Consider the following 26,532-nt stretch of genomic DNA (forward strand, 5'->3'; position numbering starts at 1 on the left):
AGAACTGTTTTGATAAAAAGTGATTCCTTGTCCTAATTTACTCATCCATTCTCCAAGCTTTTATTGACACCTGTGATTAACTGCAAAGCATGTCGGAAAATAGAAATATAAGCCAATGCCAACCCTGTCCTCAAACTGTCTTATAGTCAGTGAAGGAGATAAGATATATAAACATAAGTAAAAATAACATAAGGTAAAAAGTGAGAGAGTCCATGAGAAAAGAAAACCCAATTTGGAGGTGATCAAATTTGGCTTTGTGGTAAAGAAGAGTTTGAGTTAGAACTTGAAGGAGAAAGTCTAGCAAAGCACTGTATCAAAGTCTAGCAAAGCAAAGAGAATATTCAGTGTATCAGAAGAACAAAAACACTTTTTAGTTTAACAAAAAATGTAGGCTGTATAAGATCTTGTGAGTGTCATAAAAAGGAGTTTGGATTTTATTCTCTTAGAGGGAGGAATTCATTAGGGTTTTTGAACAGGAAGGAGGCAGCCAATAAAGCTTTGCTTTAATACTATTGGTCCATCCCAAGCCAGCTCTCAACACTTCCTAGAGCAAAGAATATAAACACATATTTGATGACTTGTCCAATATGCACAGGTATTGGAAGTAGAAACTATTAGAGCAGTCAATGAATATTTTATTAGAACCTAAACTAAGAAGTGTAAATACAGAGGGAAGAACAGTTGAGAAAGATTTTATAGAAATATACTTGCTATAATTAAACATCAGATATCAGGGGATGGAGAGAGACACGAAAGAATCAAATATGAATCCACCATTACAGGTAGGATTGCAGTAACATTATCCAATAGTACAAAATATTAGAAATATGATTTCTTTTTACCCAAAGCGTGTATCACTTTTGTAAATGTTGGTCTGAACCTTCTTAGCCCACAGTTTGCACACTCTATCTGCAATAAAACATCTTATGATACAACAAGACACAGTAGAGGCAAACATGTCAGTTTATATTTTGCCCAGGACATTTGCAGATCAGTGTCAAAACTCTACAATGATAAAGGACAATAGCTGGGGGAATGAAGAAGAGAAAAACCTGCAGAACAATGAACTCATTATTCAGAAGAATCATTCTACTCTAGCAAGGTTGGAACTATTCTCTTGAAAAAAAAAAAGTTAAAAAGATAATAACATTGAGAGGAGATTGGGTAAGTAGAAGACTTAATTCTAGCCATACATTTGAGGAGAAACATGGGAAATATAATTTCAAATAAAGAGAATCCAACCAAGAGGTAATAATGGTGACCAAATTTCCCTTCCACCTGAAACTGGTGACTGGCCCACAAATCCGTATTAAAATAATAACCTCTATAATTTGGCATGACGTAGGTGCCCAGGACACAAAAATATGATCTTTAAGACCATGTATGTCAGACAATGAAGGACAGTCATCCTTAAAAGATGAGAAGCAAACACTGAGCCTTCTAACAGCCTAGCTTACTGTCTTGGGAGGTTTCCAGCCCACAAGACTTGAAGGGGTAACTCAGGTGGAGCTTGGCATGGAGATGGAGTTGAGGCTCTGGAGAGACCAAGGCAGCCCTGTTCTAAGGACAAAGTATCAGAAAAGAGAGAGCTGCTCAGAGAGAGAATGACAGATATTCTGCATGGAAACCCCCTCTGGTATTTAACTTAGTACTGATCAGCTCATGCATGTGAGGAAACTACTAAGGCTAGAAAAAGAACCATCCAAAAGGATTTAGAGGAAGAGTGCCCAGTACTCACAAAAAGTTGGGAATAGTTCCCAAAAGTCAGATTGGAAAGCCTCGAGATTCACAGGTCATTGGGTAGAGAGTTTCATAATGAGGAAACTCAGTAGTGGGGAATAATTAGCCCTAGAATGAGCATTGATCTGATGCACCTAACAAATCTTAACAGCAAGACCCGGAAGGACCAAACTGCTTCTAAGTACTCGACGGCACCCCACAACAAAGTTCAGGAACACTTCTGAGAATAAAATATATCCAGCGCCCAATAATGTAAGTTTCACATCTGACATCTAATCAGGCAAGCAAAGAAGACAGAAAATATGATCTAAAATGAAGAGAAAAATGTATCAATCAAAACATAGCCAGAACAGACACAGATACTAGAATTAGCAGACAAGGACATTACAATCATTACTATAAATATATTCCCTTTGTTCAAAAAGTTAAGTAGAATGATGGAAGATATAAAAAAAGACCCACATCCCACTTCTAGAGGTGAAAACATCAATGTGTGAAATGGAAAACTCACTAGATGGGATTAGTGTCAGATTAAATATTATAGGAGAAAAAATTAATAAACTTGAAGACATAGCAATAGAAACTACCCAAAATGAAACACAGAGACTCAAAAAGAATAGTTCATCCTTGAGCTGTGAGAAAATGTCAAGCAGCCAATACATGTAATTGGAGTCTCCAAATGAGAGGAGGAGGGGGGAAAATTATGTGAAGAAAAATGGTTGAAAGTATTGAAAATCTGATGAAAACTGTAAACCAATAGATACAGGAAGTTCTACAAATCCCATCTCTAGAAACATGAAGAAAATAACACCGGGACACATTATAACCAAATTCTTCAACACCAGTGATACAGAGAAAATCTTAAAAACAGAGGAAAAAGATAAACTCCATATCTTAATATATGAAAAAGGATCAGAGATAAAGAATCAAAGATGAAGAAACAAAGATGAAGATCACAGCAGGTTTCTGCTCAGAAGCAACTCAGTGAGGAGACGGAAGAGAAAATCTTTGAAGAAAAATAGACAAATCTATATAAAGGCAATCATGTATAGTTAGTAACATATATTTAGAAAAGAAACTAAATTATTTAAATACAGCAAATTGTATTGGATGCTAAGGAGACTACAAAAACCTTAGACCCCTCAGCTGCATTGCAAAAGGCTTATATAAATAATCACTACTTATTCTTCTAACTCTAGCTTTTATGGCTTTATTTGTTTTAACTGGTCCACAAATCCATATTAAAATAATAATAATAAATTCTATAATTTGGTGTGACCCAGGTATCCAGGGTACAAAATAAAAAGTACCAGATTCCTGGGCTTGGGAAATACACAAATCTACCTTAAATCTTTTTTTTTTTTTTTTTTTTTGGATCTGGGTGTCTGTAAATAAATAACAATGAATAGTACAGGCCACATGGTAAGTACTAGAACAGAGGCATGTTTTACCTGGGGAGATAAAACTACACAGATGAGGTGGCACTTGAACACTGAGGTTAAGGAGATCCCTCCACCCTGCAAAGGATACAGGCAGGGATGCAGTGCAGGCTGTGCCAGGACACAGATGCCAAAGAGCCTTCAAATCTCTATGGTGAATGCAAACGTCAAGAGTCCATCTTGGAAACTGGTATCCAAGGAAGCTTGACCTTCCAACAGGTCACCGATTCAATTATGAAGGGATTTCCATGTCATGTAAACAGACTGGTTTCCAATCTGTAGGAAGCAAGGAACAATGAAAGGATTTACTTGTAGTGTAAAAAGAATTTGTGTTTTTATATAAAAATATGAAGGATAATGCAATAGCTTCCCCTGACTCATCCATCCAAATTTTCTCGTCTTATGACATGATTTTAAGTAGAGGAGTAATAAGTAAATGATCATGTTAGCGTTCTGAACATATCACAAGGGTGGCAATACGTGTGGATGATTGGAAGATGGAAGATGAGGAATAACATTTTGCAACATTGCAGAGAAGAAATCATCCCCTAGGACTTCCCTGGTGGTGCAGTGGTTAAGAATCCACCTACCAATGCAGGGGACACAGGTTCGAGCCCTGGTCTTGGAAGATCCCACATACGGCGGAGCAACTAAGCCCGTGCACCACAACTACTGAGCCTGCGCTCTAGAGCCTGTGAGCCACAACTACTGAAGCCCACGTGCCACAACTACTGAAGCCCACGCGCCTAGAGCCCGTGCTCCACAACAAGAGAAGCCACCACAAAGACAACCCTGCGCACTGCAATGAAGAGTAGTCCCCGCTCGCCGCAACTACAGAAAGCCGGAGGGCAGTAACGAAGACCCAACGCAGCCAAAAACAAATAAATAAAGAAATAAGTTTATTTAAAAAAAATACTCATTAAAAAACCAAAGAAATCATCCCCTAAACTAAAGCAATGGCAATGGGGGTAGACAGGGGCATCCAAGCTAGATATACTTAGGATTGTAAAATTGAAAGAGGACTTCCCTGGCAGTCCAGTGGTTAAGGCTCCACACTTCCACTGCAGGGGGATGCAGGTTCGATCCCTGGTCGGGGAACTAAGATCCCACATGCCATGCCGTGCTTCTTTTTGGGGAAATCAAAGATTTTTTTTCAATATCAGAATGTTATTCAAGATGGGCTCAAATGCTGAGGTGGGGGAAAGAATATTTTAGTTGGAAGGACTTGTATAAGAAATGGTACAGAATCAGGAAGGGCCACATAACATCTCAAAAAGAGCAGCCACCCTAGTGGGTCTTAAAAAAAGTGTCCTCACCAGGGAGGAAAAAGAAGGAGAAAGAGGCTGATGTGGACGAAGGGCTTTAAACTGCCAGCCAAGATTTGGGGAATCATTGGCAGTGTCTGAACGGGAGACAGGGTATGTGGTTTAGGATGGTTGAGAAGGAAGAGGCAGGGAGCTTGGTTACTAAACTGTCACAACTGTCCATCTGATGGGTAATAAATAAAGGAGCTGGCATGGTAGCAGTTGGAGCAGACAGATGCGAGAGACATCACAGAAGCAACGTGTTAGGGAGGGAAAAAATGTTGTAGGATTTCTGGAAAGCCAGAAAGCCTCAGGCTCTAAATTATTAGGTCCTCTTCAAGTTTCCTCTTGTTATCCATGAACTCCAGCCTGGAGTTAGTAATCTGGGCCTATTCATGCCAGCATGTCCCAAAAAGATATAAAAGGAGATACAGAAGTTCACAAATAGGCATGTACATAGCTATAAAGATACACAGATAGACTGATACCAAGCTACATCGACTGATCCAGGCACAGCGCATAATTGGAAGGATACCTGTTTGTTATCCCAGAATTCAAACATACCTTACAAGGAGGGAGAAAATGTTGCAAATGTTGGCTCCAGATTCTCCTAAAAAACTGGGTGATAGGTCAGAACGTGAGTGGGATGAACAAGGGTTTAAGCTTTTCCAAACCAGTTCTTCTATCTCTCCATGACAGAGCATTACCAGTATAACAGGCTTGCCTGTTGATGGAACGTAAAGACATACCTACTCCTTCCCAAATGCCCTGAGTCCATTTATGTGCACACAGAAACCCAGTCCTAAGCTCTCTTCCTAAACACACACCAATGGTACTGTGAGCGACGTTCCATTGTGCGGTCAACCATGCTAGGGCTTCGAGCCTCTGGGAAGTTCCAGGCGTTTCCAAGCCTCCGGCTCAGGACACTACACTACCTCTAAGACTTTCATGAGAGCTATAATCCCCCGCTAAAGGCAAGCAACAGCAATCTGATGGCGAAGGCAGTTTGCATATTTCATCAGTGCAACGATCCCACTCTCAGGCGCCAGGTTCTTTGTTATGGAAGCACTCTCGAATTACGAGGTAGCTAAGTTGGGTTTATTAGTTCATGCTTATGATAACATAGTAATAGCAATTAATTCAATCACGTTCAAAGGAAAAAGCATAAGGATCCTACACTGTGATTTAGAAGGCAGAGGTAATTATAGCTCTACCCGATAATTGTATGGTGGATCTATCTCTGTAAGCCTGCCACTGGACGATGCTATGCAGCTTTCATTGGGGAACCTGGGAGCCAAGGCAAACTTCAGGGGCATTAACCCATAAAAACCTGAACTTCTGCTGGAAAAGCAAAGTGAAGATCTCATCTCTGGTGATGTTAACGAGAAGGACAAAAAGGATTTAAAAGGAAGAAGATGAATACGGCAGGTAATGGGAACTCATCTAGGAAGAAAATTCTTAGTTCCTCCTAATTGATTTTGAATTGAGTGAAGAGCATCTTGTTAAGACTTCCTCTATGGGGAGGTAGTCTCTGGCCCCTTGTATCTGGCTACCTGCCAAAATAACTCCCCTTGCCCTGTTCTGCTGTTCTCACACGAGAATGAAACAGCTTGGCATTAGAGTCACAACCTGGGTTTGATTATTGCCTACTTGCCAGTGAATGATTTTAGATAAATTACCTGCCCCGTCAATGTCAGTTTTCTCATCTCTAAATTGGAACAAATAACTAACTTCAATTATTAATGAGGTAGCATGTAAAAATGCTAAGCGAACTCTAAATACCAAAAAAATCATTCTACCATATATTTGTTACCTGCTACACTGTGATCATAGGAATGCAACAGTGTTATATCAGAAACACTGAAATGTTTTTAATCAGAAGTTTATGAAAACTAGTATGTATTACTTTCTAAACAATCATATTTAAAATTTTTGCTATCATCCCTGTTACAGGAGCTCCATTTCAGCTGGTTATTAATGAAGACGCTATGTAAGAAGGCTATATGAAGAAATAGTTGCATAGCTAAGTACAAAAATATTATGTAGTCAACCATGGTTACTGCCTAGATGATGAAACAAAGTATGCCTGAACTGAAATATAAACATCTCTAACATTGTGGTCTACAATAAACTTTCATGTCTCAGGAGAGGAGGTTAGATGGGATTCTCTCACTAGTCTTAAAATATTTGTCTATCAGATTAGCATATTTGTAATAACGTGTGGAACACTAATATCATTTCCTGTTATAAAGGAACAAAACTAACTAGGTCTTGATGTCCATTTCCCCAAAGTATCTGACCCCCAAAGAAGATGTTTTCAGTTTATGAAAGGGGACATGAAATGAGAATGGGCAAGAAAGAAACCAATAAGCGATGTCTGGGGTTAAGACTCTTTAGAAATTTTCTTAGGGCTTTGGAACCAGACAAGTGTCTGCTCAAACCTGACACCAAACTTAACCTCCCCCAGTCCCCAGCCAATTTGGATGAAAATCAGCTTTGCTTTAGGCTTAGCTATATAAGAATCTGTATTGTCATTCCTAGACCTGTTTAAGCCCTTTTAATAGATCAAGTCAGGATGGTACCTTCATAATTTAGTGTTGTGAATAGTGCAAATAAAGCCTTCAATGGCATCTAATCAGAACATTTTCTTTTCTCTTCCCTAAGACCATTATTCCATAGAGGTCCAGATTTCCCCAGCCTGTCAGTCATTACAACTACAAGCTGCCCAAGCTCATTTGAAAGCCATCAAGTAGCTAATTTGCCAAGATGGATTCAAAAGACATGAGACGGGTTACGGTTGTGGTCTCTCTGACCCCTCCCACACAAAGCAGCGTTCTGAAGCCCGCGGGGAATTTCTTTTGCTGATGGCGGGCTATTGTTTAAACACTGATTGCCTCTTTTTTCTGTCATTCACTTTTTTCCCCTTCCCTGAACTCCGCCACCATCAGTCACAGACTTCATTCATAGCCCACCGGCTGAAAGTTCCGTGCTCAACACACTGACAAAATAAGCCATTTATAGGTCAGAGCTAGAGGAGAAAAAAATCACACTCATAGATATTAACGAAGCCTTGAGTGAATTTTTCTTATCGACTCAAAAGATTTATGTGCTTTTTATGCCAATGAACTCTGGCATATACAACAGAAAATGAGGCAATTCATGTTAAAGTAATTTCATAATGCCAAAAAAAAGAACTATACAGATACAAGGTATTTGAGAAGTTTATGGTATATTTCATTAGGGTCTAAAGAGACCCTGGACCATTTTCCCCAGCCTACTTTGCACAGAGCAAGTACTAGTGATTGGTGGTCCAGACAAGGGACAGAGATTTTAGAATCAGACCTAGGTGTGTGAATTGTGAGTTGATCCCTTATTCGTGATCCTGGAAAACTTACTTAATTTCCCTGGGCCTCAATTCCCTATTCGAAAAAAAGGGGGGTAACATTACCTACCTCGCGGTGTTGCTGGGAGTGATAATGAACTAATTTACATAAAATATTTCACAATCTCTGGCAGGTCAGTGAATAGTAGCTATTATTGTTACTGTTTTATTGTTACTATTTCTTTCTATTCTGTGCAGTAGAAGCTATTTTTCTCGTAGAAGGTAACACAGAAGAGTAATAAGAATAATAAACACATCTGTGATATTAACTATGTGCCATGCATAGTTAATGGATCATTCTATAAAGAAACTGAGGCATGGAGAGGGAAAGTAAGGTGCCCAAAGTTACATAATTAGTAAGTAGGGAAGCTGGAATTGAACCCAAGCAGTCTGGCTGCATTACTCTCTGAAATAAATTTATTCTAAATGCAGGTAGGTATCTGCCACACTGGCGGTGCTTACAGTTCTAAGAAACAGAAACACACTGAAACAAACATGAAATCAAAGAGTTGATTGTAAGCCCAACAGAGACCCTTGAGACCATGAAACTCAGGTTCCTAGTCATGACATCCGAGAGCTAGAACCAGAGACTAGTTCTGACTTCAAGGCATTTCAGAAGCAACAGTTGTACCCACACTGTGCAGCTTCTCCCGTTTCCATCTTCAGAACCAAGCCCCTACTTTCTCCAATAAATCTTTCAATTCTGTTCCCCTGCAGTTCAGTTCCTCCATAATCCAACTGGATATTCCAAGGAAAGGAATCATCATGATGCAGTTTAAGGGGTGATGTCTGTCCCTGGACCAATCAACTCTGCCTCAAGAATCAGGGTCCACACCACATACATCACTGCCAATATTCTCTTAGAAGCTTAAGGGAAAAGAACTATCTACAGGTACCTTGAAATAGATCTTTCCCACCATTACCTTGCTATCCTCTTATCTTCCCCATTTTGAGGGGGTGAGAAACATAGAAATTGAATAAATCTTTGGAGTTAGTGAGATTAAAAAAGAAACTCTGCCTCTGCCATCACTGGCCATGAGAAATTAGGCAAGTTATCAAATCTCTCTAGGGCTGTCTTCCCAAGTGTAAAACAAGGATAGTAATCATGACTGCCTCATAGGTTTGCTTTCAGTATTAAGTGAGGTGGTATAGATAAAATACTTTGGCATAAATCTTGGCTCTCAGTAAGTGTTCAGTGAATGTTACCTATATTTTTATCAAAATTCCCAGTTCAAGAGCCTTCATAAATATACTTCAGCCTTTAGAGTTTTGAGACTTCTAAACTCCTGTGTCCTCTTTCCTCCCAAATCTTCTTCTTTAACAGCCAAATAGTCAAGGCATCCAAGGAATCAGAAAGGGCCAAGATTAGATACAAGATTAAACAGAGAGAGGCAGAAAGTAGATGAATGTTGTGTGGTAGAATCTACTGATAGATTCTGATCTATCTGTAGATTCTACCACCTGTCTGATCTCTTTTCCTTAGTAACAGAATCTCAATTTTATTTATGTTGAATGGCACACAGCTAACATACTGCATTTCCAACCTCCCTTGCAGCTAGATATGGCCTTGTGACTAAAGTCTGACCAATGAGATGTAAAGCAGAGTTTTGTGGATTTCCAGAAATACATTATGCAATGCTTCTATTTCATGTGACAGAAATGAACTCTATCTTGCTTAAGCCAGTTGTTTTAGGATATTTGTATCAGAATGTAACAGAATATAATCCTAATTTATATAATCAATCTGGAAGTCTTCAATTAATTGTCTAATCATTAAAATAGTAGAGAGAGGTGCATTAATCAGAAGAGAATGGATAGGTAGAAAGGAGAAAATAAAAGAAAGAAAGATGGATAAGATACTTACAATTGAAAATCATCTTCCTCAGAAGAAAAACCACATACTAGAACAAAATTTTAGGTAATTTATCTAATGTGATTAACCTAAAGGGAAATTATGATGATTTGGTACTCCATGCCTAGATACACATTTAGGTACTTTGATGCCTACCTGATCCACTAAACTGTTTAATGCAGTGAATAAATGACTTGAACTTTCTCTGTCTTGATCCCTGTCTTTTTAATAGTCATCATAAAACTTACCTTACAGAGATAATTTGAGAATTATTTAAGACATCACCAAAAATATTTTACTAACATCCTTCCACACTTTCTTGCATCTCTTGTCAACCAATGATTTTTAGACAAAACTATCACCTCTCATGTCCTAACTCCAAAGTCACAAATTCCCATAAAGATAAGCAGAAAAACTCAAAGCTCCAAAATGTTTTTAAGGTCCAGCCTGCCATACCTTATGATCCATGCTTACTTGACTGATGGAAGAAAGTTGTGGCTATAGAATCCTTACTCAGTTCCAAAATTATTTAGCTTCTATGAGCCTCTGTTTTCTCATTGGTAAGATGTTGCACTTTTTTTCCTCCAAAGTGCCTTCCAGAATTTAGAAGATATTCATTCATTTATTCATTCATTCAATACACATTTAGTAGGTACCTACTATATTCCAGGTTCTCCTCAGTCTTTGGGATCCAGAAATAAAACAAAATTCATGTCTTTATGGAGTTTATTGCTAGTGGGGGAGACAGAAAAGAGAGTTGCAAGCTTTATTAAGTTATCATCTTTCCGCTTCTATACGCCACTTTACCATGATGGGGCTGGGACCCTGCAGTCTTTCTGGGCTTGGCCAGATGCTCTACTAGGTTCGGCCAACAGAGGGCACTGGAGGGAGCCTGCAGTGGTTGGGCAGGAAGATGGAAACTGCTGCTTCCCATTTGCTTCCTCTCTCCTGCCATCAATGCCCCTGCTATGGCTCTGCACCCTCAAAGCAACAGTTGATTCCAGAAGCAGCCAGTGGTTCCAATTTGCAGGTTTTCCACACTGCAAGAACCAGCTTCACTGTACCCCTCACTCTGGGGAAGGGGCACTGCTTGAGGTATGCCCACCCCAGAGAGGCAATACCCCTTCTTCAGAAGATGGAATTTCAGCCAAGGGAACCCCACCTCCATGCCTCTAAATTTTAATAACTTCAACCTCCTCCTGTTGTTCTTCCAGCCTGTATCAGTCCACTCGGGCTGCCATACAAAGTGCCCTAGACTTAGAGGCTTACACACATAAATTTATTTTCTCCCAGTTCTGGAAGCTGGACGTCCAAGATCAAGGTGTGGACAGAGTTGTTTCTCCTGAGGCCTCTCTCCTTGTCTTGTAGACATCCGTCCCCTCCTGTGTCCTCACATCAGACCTATTGGATTAGGGTCCACCTTGATGATGCCATTTTAATTTAATTGTCTCTTTGAAGACCCCATCTCTAAATACAGCCACATTCAGAGGTACTGGGATTTAGGACTTCAACATATGAATTTTAGGGAAGACACAATTCAACCCCAAAACACAGCCCTAGCTGCTTCCTATGGTTACCATCACTGTGAAACTTCAGTTCCTTTTTTTTTTCTTTTCAGTTTTCTAATGCTTGGTTAAGATTCTTTTATATTGCATTCTCTCTGTTAATTTAATTATGTGGTTTCTGTCTCTTGAAGGGATCCTGGCTGATACAGAATGTCAGATGGTGATAGTATGATGGAGAAAAAAATAATAGAGCAGAGAAAGGGGACAGGAAGTACTGAGGTGAGAATGAGTTTCAACTCACATAGGAGGGTTAGGAAAGACTTCTCCAGAAGGTAACATTTGGGCAGAAACCTGGAGGTGAAGGAACAAGCCATGAGGCTTTCTTGGGGCAAAAGCATCTTCTGGCAGAAGAGGTATCATGGTAATAAAAGGCACTGAAGTTCTTATTGAACATTGTGTAATCCACTGAGACAAGTCGCTGCAGAGAAAAGAGCTCTTCAATAATCCTTGCTCTGATGGATTGTTTTCCATTGCCTGCGTATCAGTAATAGCCAGTGGGCAATTCTCACATTAAAATTATAATAATCAAGAATTTTGGGGCTGTCAAGGATCTTGTAGTTCAGCAGTCCCCAACATTTATGGCACCAGGGACCAGTTTCATGGAAGACAATTTTTCCACGGACTGGGGAGAGTGGGGAGGGGATGGTTTCAGAATGATTCGAGCACATTACATTTATTGTGTGCTTTATTTCTATTATTATTACATTGTAATATATAATGAAGTAATTATACAACTCCCCATAATGCTGACAGAAGGCAGAGCTCAGGCAGTAATATGAGAGATGGGGAGCGGCTGTGAATACAGATGAAACTTCGCTTGCTCGCCCGCTGCTCACCTCCTGCTGTGCAGCCCAGTTCCTAACAGGCCACGGACAGCTGCCGGTCTGTGGCCTGGGGGTTGGGGACCCCTGTTGTAGTTCATCTAATCCACCTTTCACATGTTGTAGACCTAAACCCAGAGAGGTGAATTCATTGGACTTAGGACCACAGAGATGACAGACTGTGGAATTTGAACTCTATCTCCTGATTCCTTACAATTCAAGAATCTCTCCACAGCACAATGGTGTGCTTTCCACATCAATAATCACAAGTATTAAGTTGACGGAGGCAGATAACCAGGGATGTACACCACCAAGAATGCCCATTTCTCAGGTGAGAACATAAAACCTTATTGTTCAACCATATCTTTGGCGGGAGGGGGGGACGGTGTGTGCTATCAAGTGTTTGATACATAAACCTAAAAGCAAGGGCAGTAGTCTGAAGCCTTAATAAAGAAGTAGCAGTAATACCAATGAATACTCTATATGATGGTTTTTAGGTTTCTTGGCCCCTATTGCAGGGATATGCCTTTGGATTCTCTTACTGGTGGAGACCCAACCTCAGCGGTTTCCCTGGCCTCTCCAAACACGCCTGAGAATAGCCCTGTGGAGGTGGCATTCCTCCCCTTGGAGCAGTAACATCTTCCATGTTACTTCATTCTCATTAGGCCACAAGAAACCTCGAGGCAGCATTACCAACTTGTAGAAACCAAAATTCTGGCAACTGATAGAACTCGAATGACAAAGACAATGGCGTGAAGAAAGGTCATGGCATAAACCACTCTGTTAAGAGTGTTCAGACCCTTATCCTACAAGGCTCTAGGTAGGAGTAGTATGTTTTCATGCAATGAAGACAAAGGCATTTGTTTTCATCTTAGAGAAAATTGTAATATCATTTCCATGCTTATTGGCTCTGCTTTGAGCCCTGGAGCCCCATGTAGCTGTTGTACATGAACTCCTGACGGTGAGCCCAGAGAAGTAAGATGATTGTCTTGGGAAGCACAGCAGTGCGTCCAAAGATTTGACACATGCTGCTTGCCCTCCTAAGCCATAAGTTTCCATGGTGTGTTTGGCATAAATGGGAACTTCACATATATTATATTTTTCTATATTTACTGACGATTCATTTCATTACAAATGTTATTAGCAACATTATCAAACATTTATTGATGTTGACTTACATACAAGGCACTGGGACAGCTAATGGTGATTACAAGGCATAAAATTCCCTTCTTTTATATTGAAGTATAGTTGATTTACAATGTTGTGATATTTTCAGGTGTAGAGCAAAATGAATCAGTTATATATATATGTATATATATGAGTATATATATTCTTTTTCATTATAGGTTATTAAAAGATATTGAATATAGTTACCTGTGCTATACAGTAGGTCCTTGTTGATTATCTATTTTATATATAACAGTGTGTATATTTTAACCCCAAACTCCTAATTTATCCCTCCCTCCCTTCCTCTTTGGTAACCATAAGTTTGTTTTCGAAGTCTGTGAGTCTATTTCCATTTTGTAAATAAGTTCATTTACATCATTTTTTAGATTCCACATATAAGTGATATCATATGATATTTTTCTTTCTCTGACTTACTTTCCTCAGTATGATAATCTCTAAGTCCATCCATGCTGCTGCAAGTGGCATTATTTCATTCTTCTTTATGGTTGAGTAATATTCCATTATATATATACCCACCTGCCATAGTAGCTTTAGTCAAATAGTTAGCTACATTTATCTATTAAATATATACTATTGCTCATATTGTTGCTTTATTTATTATATTAGTTCCCTAAATATTAAATGTTGCATAGTAAAAGTAATTACACACTGGACTTTATAAGCACAGAAAATTCACACCTTTTGCGTAAGTACGGTGTCCCGTGGCCATGGGAACACATCCAGAACAAGCTGTCAACGCCTCACGCAGTTCAGTCCATCTCGTTAACTTTCCCTCTGATCTGACACCCCTCTGGAACCAACAGACATCTCCCCAGCACACAGAAAGAGCCAAAGTAGCAATCGTTCATGCTTTACATCTCATAAGCCAAAATAGATATCACAACTGGTAGCAGAGATACAAATTAAATAGAGACGAGGTTTACTTTCTGCACCTTATAAAATTCCAGTACTGTCACTTCTCTTTTTGTTCATTCAGTGTTTCCCCTCAATCTGGTCCCTCCCTGCCATCCAGGAAATCACTCTGGTGATACAAAGTCTCCCATACTTTCCCAACTTCCATCTGGGGGAGCCCATGGCTCAGCTGAGGGTTTATCTGCCCACTGTTTCATTTTGGATCTTGCCTCCCAGAGTCTCCTGTGCTAATCATTTACTGTTACCATGATTCTTCTCTCCTCTTTCTGTAAACATAATACCAAGTCCTGATTTCTTATTTGCACCTGCAAGGCTGAAGCTGCAGGTGTTTATCTGTATAGAAGTCACCAGAAGTCAGTGTAAATCAGGGCAGTTCCCCGAGCAACAAAAATTAATATGTAGGAGAGTTCCAGGCTCAGGTAGTGTTTCTTTCCAATTATATTTACTCATTTTCATGAGGTGTTATTTAATTCCTGAGGTTTCCTGATAAATGGTACAAATGCTGTTCCTTTTTCCAATGCAATTTGTGATTCCGTTACGTGAAAAGACACTATATTAAATAAAAATTAGTCTTAATATTAGGTCCCTCTGTTCTCGAAGCAGGAAGCTCATTGCAAAGCAATTCTCATTTACAGCCATACATCTTTGCTTTGAAAACCGTGATAGCAGAAAAGTGCGCAAAGAAGAAGGAAACTGCTTCAAAATGTCAAACAACATCTGTTTCCCATTTCTGAGAATTACTGAGCGTTCTGCGCCCTTTAACCCTTTAGCCCACATTGTATCTGTCCCTTCATAGTTTATGAGCTTTATCTTCAGAAGTCTTTCAGTAAATGAAACCTGATACAGAGAGTGAATCTCTGCTTAAGGTTCTCTCCAAGGATTAGGGATGAGATTTATTAGAACAACACCACTCACGCTATGATACTTTTAAGGTCGTGTCAACATTTCAATTAGAAACCTGTGCTTCCAGGGGGACAGACACAGTCTGCTTAAAAAATAATAATAATTCTCCAGCTTCAAACTGGGAAAGTGGGATAGTCATTGGAGGATCCATGTTTTGGATGATTGAAATTTTGAAAAGCTTCCCGTGATTGACCTTTCTGAAGGGTAAAGAATTATATCCCACAGACTCTGGGATTTTGTACTTCAAGACTGTATCCCACAGTCAAAGCAAAAATGATGCTAGATTAAATAATTAGAGCAAAAAATCTAAATATGATCGTTCTGGAAAACTGCAAATGAGTCAGTATTTGAACATTTATTTTGAGGACAAGGCAGAAGGCATTTTGTCACATGCAGTAATAAGTCATTCTTCTAACTATAACTTTAGGTCAACCAGGCAGTGGTGGTTTCTTCTCAGTGATCTGCAGCAAATCTCTATGCCATCTAAACGAACAGTGACTGAGAGGTCTGACAGAAAAGCATGAGGGGATCAAGGTCAACCAAAAACAAAGCAGTGAATGTATGAGTTCATCTTTGGTGCCCTTCTCCGGATGCTCTGCACTCTCTGTCTTCCCCTCCTGAAGCCCATGATCCTGAATCATGAATGTAAGAGTTAATCCTTTCGCCTTCCTTACCAACTGACACCATCCTTCAGTCAAAACCAACCTGCTACCCACTTGATTCATTGAGAGCCACCTATGAAGTTAGAAAGGATCCACTAGGTTTCTACTGATTTGCTGACAGTCACTACGTCTTAAATGGTTGTCTGTCTCAAAGATGTTTGTGTTTTGTAAGGAGCAAAGCTGGTGGAATTTAGGGCATCTCTACAGGGGCAATGGAAAGGGATTTTTAAGTAAGGAATTTAAAAGCACTCTTCAGATAGCATCGCATAGGCAACAGTATATTTCTCCTGTAATTAAGAGGTTTAATTAATAGTTCCATTGTTCTATAATGTTCCATTGTTCTATTCTCTAGAGAGAATTGGTCCTAAAATATAAGTTCCATGAGAGCAGACTTTGGTTGTTTTGTTCCCTATGACTTAAAACATTGTAGGTTATAAATATCTGGTGAATGAAGGAATAAAAAAGTTATTGAACATATCAATACCTCTTTATCAGTTCTGAAGTCTCAGTGATAAGTAACCTGCAAACACATTTCCTCAACGCAGAAAAAATAAATCTATTACTGTAAATAAATGGTTATCTATATATCGGCTTCTAGGGTGGGGTGATGCAGAAAAGAATCACATACAAAATGAGTAACTAAGAGAAATATCTAAGAGCAATGTTTGCTCTTTTTTTCTGACTTTTAAATACCACCCAAACCTTTACAATGGAGAGTTTGAAACTGAAAGAGAGATGAACTTTTCTGTCCCACCTCCGTGTCTCCTGTTTCTCAAGTAAGAAAAATACCTCCAAAAGACATTTGTATTTTAAAAATATACACTACTTTGCCCATGGAGACAACCAGATTGTAAGTGCCTTGAAGGTAGGCAGGAACAATGCCGTATTCATTTTTTTTTATACCCACAAAACTTCTGGATGGTGGGCTGCACACAGCATGTGTTTCATAGAAATCTGTTAGGTTGGGTAGCTTCTTAAAAATTGAGACTCTCCACTGCAGCAGGTACTTTATCTAAACTGCTCAGGACCATCAGTGTCTGCTTTCAATTTCATCTACTCTCTCTTCCTCTGGCAAGCCTCTGACAGCGTGAGAAGAAGAGATGAAAGGAAATGAGACAAAAAGAGGAAGAGTCTAACTGTAAGGTCTTCTAGGGACTTCAATGCTATGAGTGTCTGAGGAATCTTCAAGTATTGCTTGTCTATATATAATCATGTTTCTACAGTAGAAATATTCCCTTTCTGAAAACAACAATGTATTCCTTTGTGAATAAAGTCTCACGCCATTATTAGCCAAGGAAATCCACTCGGCCACTTAACCACTCTTGGTTGGTCCCTTCCCTTGTACCTTTCAATAGCTATACCAGCTGGTCTCAAAACTATTCCCAGAGCTGACATTTTGTGCTACTACAGCCATCTTCTGTTATTTCTATGTGGCTTTTCTGGAGAACTAAAAATGCACTCATGTTCTACAGAAATCCTTTCATTCTATTTCAGTTAGCCTACAGAGTTCTAGGCCTTTTCATGGGATAGAAGGGTGCCAATCTCTTGGAAGCTGCAATCTTCTGGTCCATTGGAAAGAGGGAGACCCTGCATAGAATCCAGAATAAATACATAAACAAATGTGTTGTGACCCTAAGTGTTTATGTCCTTAGTCTTAAGAGCAGTTTCTTCAGGAGAATAAGAAAAAGAAAAAAATCTCTACACACTGGCATAATCATAGTCTGATGTCATTCCAGCAACTTACAACAACAAAGGCATGGCTGTTTTTCTTGTTTGTTTGTTTGTTTAATTAAATTCTTTCAAGCCATGTGGAGCAATACTGCTGGGTAGATCTTGTTAGAAGAGATAATTAAGACACAAACAAACTAGTTCTTTCATTTGCACTAGCAACCACAGCACGTGCTCAGGACGATACCCTCACCAAATCCCCAAGGATCCTTAGTATGCAAACCAAGTCTCCTTTAGAAATAGGTTCAGAGGTTTGTTAGAGAGCTGGAAACCCCTTCACACTGAGAAGGAGATCAGGAAAGTCTGATCTCTGGCAGAGATCCCTGGAAAGAGAGATCTTTCAGGCAGGAGATCTCTGGAAAGTCAGACTTTTCCTGAGACATCGCCCATGGAGCCCAGCAGATGAAATGATGCCTTCACGATAGGCTCTCAACAGACTTAGGGGTCTCAGAAAAAGGGCTTTCTCACTCCGCAGTCTCTTGACTTGAAGTGAGGCAATCAGGAGTCTCTAGGTTTTCCCAAAGAGGATGAAAGTGGAAAAAAGAAATATATTTGTGTATATGTATGTTTCCCAAAATGCCAGTAGATCCTGTGTTCAGATTCCACGTCATGTGATCTGATCTGGAGTGAAACATCAGTCCCACCACACTGTTTATGATGTTTCTAGGGGAATGGTACATATACTTGGCAACCTTACTAAATGCAGTAAGATATGTTGACCTTTGTGGATTCTCCGTGACGGCTTTGAGACAACGTAGCTTTTGGAGTGAGATAAACCTAAACTGGAATCCCGTCTTCCTGTGTGATCTTGAGAAAGTCATGGTCCTTTCTGAGCATCATTCTTCTCAATCTTGAAATTGGGGAGGATGAGACTTGGACCTGGAACAGGTGTTTGTCGTGCTAATTCCTGAGGCCCGTTAGCATAGCTGTGATGGGCAGTTGTAGGCACGTTTCTTTCTTTTTTTTTAATTAATTTTTGTTGGAGTATAGTTGATTTACACGGTTGTGTTAGTTTCTACTGTGCAGCAAAATGAATCAGCTCTATGTACACATATCTCCTCTCTTCTCTGGATTTCCTTGCCATAGGCACGTTTCAAGGTGTCCCACCTGGGGCACAAGCGCTGGTGTCTGCAGCTTTTCTGCCTCTTGGCTTTCTCTGAGGACCTTGGAAAGCACTGTGTACGTGCACCAGCCCAATCTAAAAGTACGGGGCAATTACCATCCCACCCGGGCTCCTCCCTGGCAGTCCTGAACCAGTGGGGCACAGGGGTCACTGCATAAATGCCCAGCCTCCCAAGTCTCTGGTAGGACAGCTCAGAAGTAGTCTTTTATGGCCTTTCTCTTATCCTGTCCCATCCCATACAAGTCCATATTTCAGGGTAGAAGAACCTAAACTAAGACCTTTCTTATTCTTTTTCTCCACATTTGTGGCACAGCTCAAATAAGATAACATATGGAAAGATTTCTCTGTAAACTCTAAGCATATGGGCAAATGTCAGTTACAAATATGAAAATGTTACTCGCCATCATTTTGATCTATGTGTACATCGAAAACATTGAAATTATATTATTATTTTACATATTTCTCCTATTATGAACGTGTTGTATCTGTTAGGTTTATAATAAACGTGTTCAGGAGACAAAAGCTATATGCAGCACTAGGAAAACATAAATAAGTGAGCAACCTTGGTGGAGGGAATTTACCCTCATCCTACCAGGTCTCTGTAATTTTACTCTTGTGTGTTCTCTCTTTAGAAAGTCTCTCCTAATCTCATCTTCCCATCTAGTTCCTCCTTACCCTTCAATACTCAGCTCATTCATCCACCCACCCATTCATTCACAGTGTTTATGGGACGTTGCCATAAGCCAAAGTTAAGTTTACTCTAACACCTTCCATCTCAAAAATGCCAAATCCTGATCCCATCTCCTTCTCAGGCTCCTGCCCTGGCTCCCTCCTCCCCTTCACAGCCGAATGTCTCAAAACAGTCCATATAAACTTTCTTAACATGCTCATCTTCCATGCCTCCTAAAACTTCTCTTGCTAAGGTCATGAATTGTTACTATATTAATAAACTCCAATAGACAATGGTTTTCATTTTACTTGACTTCTCAGCAACTTTTCACACTCTTGGCCCCTTATGATTCGGTTTTATGTGACTTCTACTTTCATGGTTTCCTCTTACATTTGTAGCCAGTAGTAGAATTTTCTTTTCATTTCTAAATTTTTTTATTTTCAGTACCTTGCTAGTTTCTCCTTCCCTAAATCAGTTAGAGCTCTGAGCTACAAGCAGCTATAGCCAAAGATGGATGACAAATAATTCAAATTAAGTGTTATGAGTAGCTTGTAGAATCGGAGGGAGGCTCAGAAGTATGGAACTAAGACAAATACCAGAAATCATCCCAAAGGACTGACTGGTTCTTAGAGGCAGGAAACTTCGGCAGGAAAACAAGCACTGGTCACTGTGGCTAGTATAGCACAATGATGGTTTAGGTGCCTGGCAGCCAAAAATAATGGCAATTAGCCATTACTTTTCCACATCAAATCGTGTCTTAAGCTTTCTCTAAATTGACATTTCCTCTGGTGAAATCTCATCAGCTCCCATGACCTCAAAACTCTCTTATGTATCAGTGTCTCTCAAATCTTGACTTCTAATTTGGACCTCTTTTCCGAGGTTCAGATTCATGTATCCAAACACATGCTTGGCAGCTCCATTTATTAGATGTCTTGTATCAATAGTATTTTAAATTTAAGAGATGCAGATCTGAACTCATTCTCTTCATGCCCCTTCTGCCTGTCTTCTTCATCTAAGTAAATAGCAATTCCATCCATACATTTCCTTGTTCCCAAAACCTGGTAGTCATCCCTGACATCTACCCTTTTTAACTTGCTCATCCAATTCCCTACCAACTCTTGTCCATTCTGCCTCCAAAATACATTTGCAATTTGCCCCCTTCTCCACTGTCACCATCCTACATTAACCTACCATCTTGTCATCTTCCACAACGGCGATAGCTTCATAATTGTCTTCTTGCCTCCATTCTTGACACATCCAATTTACCCCATCACAGCCACCAGTATAATTTGATAAAGCTTAAATTGGATGATGTCACTTCCTTAATCACAATGCTGGAACAGCCTTGCATTTGAAAATAAATTTTCAACATGGCCCTTGGGATCTAGTGCCTGCTGACTGCTCCAAGCTCACCTTGAGCCATTTTTCTTCTATCACCGTTGCTCTGAACTGAACTAAGCTGAGCTTTTAGTGCACTATCCTCAAATTATTTGGGGTCAATATCAAAATCCACTAAAAAATTTCGAGGTACAAAACACAACCTCACTAGTAGACTGAAATGAAAGTAAGTTTGAAGCCAAAATCTGCCATACATACCGTTATTTATTCATTACATTTTTATTTTTATCAGCAAGTGTATTTATTTGCTAGGGCTGCCATAACAAAGTATCACAGACTGGATAAGTTAAATAACAAACATTTACTTTGTCATGGTTCTGGAGGCTAGAAGTCCAAGATCCAAAAATATTTTTGGAACCTTGAGGACTGAGACGTGCAATGCAGTCTTACTAGGTCTGCATGTAGAGAAGAAAAAGAAAATCCACAAGAAAATCTTCCTGGAGACATTTGAAGTTTCTCTCATTACTTTCCCAGTTATAATAAACAGCTGATAATCTCAAAGTAAACTGCTTCTGATGTCTGTCACTTAATACTAAGCCACTATATTTAGCATTCCTAGATAAATAAATTCATTCCTGGCCAATCCTGGAATTAAAGAACCCAAAAGAGCTTTAGGAAATTCCCCTAGGTAATTGATGCTTTTAACGGAGTCAGTCTTGGATTAAATACCTGAAATGAAATGTGGAGATGGGAGGTAACACCTAGGAGTCAACCATCCATGGCCAAAAAAGAATCATCTGGATGGCTTACTCCCTCAGAAAATCAACCTATCAAATATCCTATTCAAACTGCATCTTGAAGCATGAAGATGAAAGCTGAGTATAAACTCACTAAGATGATTTGGAAAGGAGTTACCTCGATGTCTTTAGAGAACCTGACCTTGATTCTGTTTCCTCCTCTGCCTATCAAGTGGGAACCTAGTTTTCCTGGTCTTTCCATGAATATATTTTCTCCTTCCCTTGCAGAACAGAGACAGCCAGGATGAGCACCGAATGGTGGGTCAAGTGGGTTTATTTAGTACTTTGTCTTCTCCAGCTGGGGCCATGCCTTTCAGCCCAAACGTCCTTTGTACGTGGTGCTGCCTGACATTGTTTAACAGGATGATGGCCACGCTGACAGTAGACATCCCATGTGGATCGGAAATGTGGAACACAATCATTTCCTAGTCACTTCTACACCATCAGCCTCTGTCAATTATTAAATGCTTATTTCAATGATACCCCACAATAAAGCAATAAAGTTTTAAGTTTTCTGTTCTCAAAAAAGTATCTGTGCAGAAGATCTAGATTTTGAGAAAACTATATGCATGCATATCTGTTCTGCTCAAATTTAAGGAATCAGGCTCAAAAATCATATTTCTGTATCATAAAAGCTTTGGTCAGGCCTTACTTTTATTTGTTACTTAAGCAAATAGCATGGCCTTGAGAATAGAAAAGCTAACATATACATTAATATTAGTGACACACAGCAATCTGAGACTAAGCTGTCACAACTGTGGATGGATTCAGTAAGACCAAGATGATCCAATCTGCTCATTTGTTATCTGCTTTTCACTGAATGTTTGTATTGCCCTGAACTTTATATGTTGAAATCCTAACCCCCAGTGTGATGGCTGGTAGGTGTGATGGTTGGGAGGTGATGAGGTCATGCGGGTGGAGCCCTTGTGAATGGGACTAGTGCCCTCATAAAAGGGACCCCAGGGAGCTCCCTCCCAACCTTCCACCATGTGAGGACACAGCAAGAACATGGCTGTCTATGAACCAGGAGGTGGGTCCTCACCAGACACAGAATCTGCCGGTGCCTTGATCTTGGACTTCCCAGCCTCCAGAACTGTGAGAAATAAATACTTGTTGTTTAAACTACTCAGTCAATGGTATTGTTATGACAACCCAAACAGACAAAGACAAAATCGTGTTGCAGGTCTTGTGCTTCTAGGTGTCTACTAGGCACTTTGAACACATTTAAACTAGTCCCAAATTAGATCACTTAGTTTTTCAGTCAAGTTTGATTTGACTATAGCTGAATGGAAATTATTCCTTATTTACCCAAATCATCATTTCTAATAAAATTCATAATTTCACTTTTCTGTACACTTCGTTAAGCAAATTGAGGCAACAACCCACTTAGAAATAACATCACAGGACTCTAAGTGATAAGACCAGTCTGTTCCAAAAGAAAAATATAAAAGATATTTTCCTCCAGGTCCCAAGATCTTTTCCTTATGCTTTTAACCCAAATGAGTCCTACTTTCCATTCCAGCACCCAAGTCACCCCCTCACACCTTCCCGCCCCTGCCCCACTTCACCCTCTGATGCTTTCATATTATTCCAACCGTTTCCACTCATAAGGAAAGAAAACAATTTAACAATCCAAGGTTATTTCAGACTAAGATGAAGGTATCTGTGCTGTAATACATCACTTCCTCTAGAATGTTTGGAGTTTAAAACATCTTGGAACCCGCTGACCACCTCTTGGTGGAGAGTGGAGAAGATATACAGATACACAAATACCCCACTGTGTGACAGACACTCGTAGAGCTGTTTTCACAAGGATTGTTTCATCTAATCCTCACAACAACCTTTTTCTGTAAGCCTAAAATATCCCTTTTTAGAGGTTAAATAAATCCCCTAAGATCGCAAAGCTAATAAATGCTAGTTTCAGGATTCCAGCCCAAGTCTGTCTGACTCTTTCTCTACAGCTTATGGGCTTTTCCCTCTGCCAAACCCAACCCAAATGAACCTCCAGTGGGACATTTTAGCGCTGGGGGGTTTTAACACCGGCCCATGAAGGTGAGTGATATCGTTGATCAATAAAGCCCCTCCAGTAGCAGGAAGTAACCACATACTCCATCTCTGTGTCAGATTTTCTTTCCCTACCTGTGTTTTTTTTCTTTGCCACATTCTAGCTTCAATGCCTCTCCGTTCCAAACTAGCCTTGCATTTTTAAAAAATCAGTTATTATTCATTCAGTTTTTAGACTGAAAATCCTCTAAGGACCTCAAGGCACCGTATAGAAAAATATTGCATAATGAATGATAAACATTGGGATTACCAGGAGGATACAACTGAGAACTCTGCATCCTTACTTTTTTCTAGTTCTGGGGAAAGTGGAAGTTTTTATCAAATTGAAATGGGCTCTTTACCCCATACCTCTAGCCAGTCTTCTCACTCTTGCTGAATATGAAGCCTTGATTAGACAGATTTTCTCATTTGATCCTCACTGCCATATTCCTAAAATGTAGATATATTGCTTCACCAACATCCAGCAAATACTCCCTCCCCAAATCATCAGTCTTCACTGCCTCTCCAGAATGATTTAAATCATCAAGGAAACAAGACCTAAGACCTCCAGCAGACATTTACAATTAATGCATCCAGTTGAGCATGAGCCGTCTGATGCAGTCTATCTATGGCCTCGATGACTCTAGCTCCACTGGAGGCAGAGGGAGAAGTGAGATGACAGACAATGGGAGGCGGTATGTACAGACACGGGCAAGAAGATGAGCAAAGAGGTCAACAGGGACTGTCCTTCTAAGGCTTCTCCAGGTACCAGGTGTTATGGTTGATCTGTGTCCCTCCCTCCCCAGAAAAAAGATATCTTAAAGTCCTAACTCCTAGGGCTTCCCTGGTGGCACGGTGGTTGAGAGTCCGTCTGCCGATGCAGGGGACACGGGTTCGTGCCCCGGTCCGGGAGGATCCCACATACAGCAGAGCGGATGGGCCCATGAGCCATGGCCGCTGAGCCTGCGGGTCCGGAGCCTGTGCTCCGCAACGGGAGAGGCCACAGCAGTGAGAGGCCCGCGTACCGCAAAAAAAAAAAAAAAAAAAAAAAAAAAAGTCCTAACCCCTGGAATCTCAGAGAGTAGAGAGGGTCTTTACATGGGTCGTCAAGTTAAAGTGAGGTCATTAAGGACAGCCCTAATCCAATATGACTAGTGTCCTTCTATAAAGGGAAAGCGTGGACACAAAGGCAGACAGGCATGGAGGGAAGACAATGTGAAGAGACACTGGAGAAGACAGCCGTCTACAAGCCAAGGAGAAAGGCCTGGAAGCCATCTTTCCCTCACAGCCCTGCTCTGAAGGAGCCAACCCCTGCTGGCAGCTTCACGTTGGACTTCCAGTCTCCAGAACTGTGAGACAGGACATTTCTGTGGTTTAAACCACTCAGTCCGAGCTATTTTGTTATGGCAGCTTTAGCAAACCAATGCACTGGCCTAGGTAGGGCTCTGTGGAATCTCCACCTCCATCTCCACGTTGCTTTCTCATCTGTGTGGGTCTCCATCTCATCTTTCCCTGCTTCTGTCATAAAGAAACACACGATTTGGGTGCATGTATCCTTTTGGACCAGGTTTTTCTCTGGACACACGCCCAGGAGTGGGATTGCAGGATCATATGGTAGCTCTATTTTTAGCTTCTTAAAGAACCTCCATACTGTTCTCCACAGTGGCTGCAGCAACATGGATGGACCTAAAGTTTGTCATACTGAGTGAAGTAAGTCAGACAGAGAAAGAGAAATATTGTATGATATCACTTATACGTGGAATCTAAAAAAAACAAAAAAATGATACAAATGAACTTATTTACAAAACAGAAACAGACTCACAGACTTAGAGAAGGAACTTATGGTTACCAGGGGAGAAGGGAAGGGGAAGGGATAGTTAGGGAGTTTGGGACTGACATGTACACACGGCTATATTTAAAATGGATAACCAACCAGGACCTACTGTATAGCACAGAGAGCTCTGCTCAATATTCTGTAACAACCTAGTTGGGAAAAGAATTTGGAAAAGAATAGATACATGTATATGTATAACTGAATCACTTTGCTGTACACCTGAAACTAACACAACATTGTTAATCAACTACAATCCAACATAAAACAAAAAATTTTTTTAAAAAAAGAAACACATGATTGCATTTAGAGCTCACCTGGCTCATCCGGTATAAACTCCTCGTCTCAAGATCCTTCACTTAATCACATCCTTTGCAATAGAAGGTCACATTCATTCTTTGGCCATGTTCACAGGTTCCAGGGATCAGGAAGTAAATACATGGGCTGGGGGGGAGCTTTTTTTTTTTTTTCTGCCTAACCACAGGCCCAAACCACAAAGCCACTTAGGTTTACGTTTGGAAGCCTGTCTCTTAGAGATCACCACCGCTCCCTAACGAGGAATACTCATTTCAATTCAAGTCCCAGACCCCACATAAAACTGATCTAAGCCTGTGAGATTAAGATTTAAATGTTGACTTGAGTCATAACCTACCTTTTCTCCCCTCTATTTATAACACCTAGGCAGCGAGTTATCAAAACGTGAAAACGTTGGTTCTCAATCATTCTCAGCTCTGATAAGAGTAAAAAGGGAAACCGTTTTCAACCCTCATTTATACTTTTTATTCCAGGACCCAGGGTCCTAGTCAGGTATACGAAAGCGACTATAAAAGCCCCCCACTCTCTTAATCTCAGAAAATGTGTGCAAAGCTGTGTGTTTTTCTCCTCGGTTGTCAGAATTATAACAGCTCCACATATGCATGCAGTTTTTACATCTCCACAGCCTGGAGAGCTTTAATGTTCAAACACTACTTTTCTCTAAGAACGTATAAGAGTACAAACTTTTCTCTCTTTTACTATTTCTTTCTTGGCCTCAACCACCCAAATCCTTTTCTCTCTAGGATCACATAGCACAGAAGAATAAACTGAAGGTGAGTTAGAACTCCTAAAAGTACTCTGGAAAAAAATAGAAATAACGATAAATTTTATAATTTCCCAAAAGGGGATTTTGGGGGAATTTGTAGTTAATTGGCCTAATAGTTGGATAAAGGAAAGATCTGGGGTTGAGCATCATTTA

The 26,532-nt window shown here is 40.1% G+C and overlaps 1 pseudogene; it reads left to right on the forward strand.

Moving 5' to 3' along the window:
- LOC115842310 (ribose-5-phosphate isomerase-like) overlaps positions 1-26,532 on the forward strand; it is a 162,905-nt pseudogene that overhangs the window by 60,035 nt on the left and 76,338 nt on the right.

The sequence above is a fragment of the Globicephala melas genome, chromosome 2, assembly GCF_963455315.2.
Source record: "Globicephala melas chromosome 2, mGloMel1.2, whole genome shotgun sequence".
NCBI classification, from domain to species: domain Eukaryota; kingdom Metazoa; phylum Chordata; class Mammalia; order Artiodactyla; family Delphinidae; genus Globicephala; species Globicephala melas.